This window comes from Primulina huaijiensis, unplaced genomic scaffold (assembly GCF_012295235.1).
Source record: "Primulina huaijiensis isolate GDHJ02 unplaced genomic scaffold, ASM1229523v2 scaffold5189, whole genome shotgun sequence".
In the NCBI taxonomy this organism is placed as follows: Eukaryota; Viridiplantae; Streptophyta; class Magnoliopsida; order Lamiales; family Gesneriaceae; genus Primulina; species Primulina huaijiensis.
The window spans coordinates 1-587 of NW_027360671.1; the positions used below are offsets into that span (position 1 = coordinate 1).

The 587-nt window shown below is 45.0% G+C and overlaps 1 non-coding gene across 1 annotated transcript; it reads left to right on the forward strand.

Annotated features, from left to right (window-relative positions):
* Positions 1-336: 336 nt before the first annotated feature.
* On the forward strand, positions 337-454 carry LOC140970280 (5S ribosomal RNA). Its single transcript, XR_012174105.1, has one exon. It is a non-coding gene; the product is annotated as a 5S ribosomal RNA (ribosomal RNA).
* Positions 455-587: the final 133 nt, after the last annotated feature.

A 587-nucleotide genomic window follows, 5' to 3' on the forward strand; every position in this document is an offset into this window, starting at 1 on the left:
TTTAGCTTCGCTAATTTCTTCTTCTTCTACTAATTTTTTTCTTTAAAATATATTTTCTCGAAACATTCAGCGATTTTTGTCGTTGTGAGCCGGTTCTATACGAAAGGGCGTGCAGATTACTCCAGAGACAATTAATTCTACAGTTTTAGTCATAATTCACGTAAACGGTCGCGACACGAGGACTTCCCAGGGAGGTCACCCAACCTAGTGCTGCCCTCGCGCAGGCACGCTTAACTTCGGGGTTCTGATGGGGCGAGAGCAGTGCCGCGCGCTCTCTCTACCCTCCTGGTCCACTCGTGCTCGAGGGATATATGAATAAACAACCCTCTAAATGTCGGGTGCGATCATACCAGCACTAATGTATCGGATCCTATCAGAACTCCGAAGTTAAGCGTGCTTGGCGAGAGCAGTACTAGGACGGGTGACCCCATGGGAAGTCCTTGTGTTGCACCTTTTTTTCGTTTTGTTCTATTTTTGAATTTTTTTTCTTTTTTACAGATGATTTTTTGCTCCAATCATCACGATCTCGATCGTGACTGGAAAAGACATGTGAAATTGACGTAGCTCGGGCCGTTTTGGATTTGGAA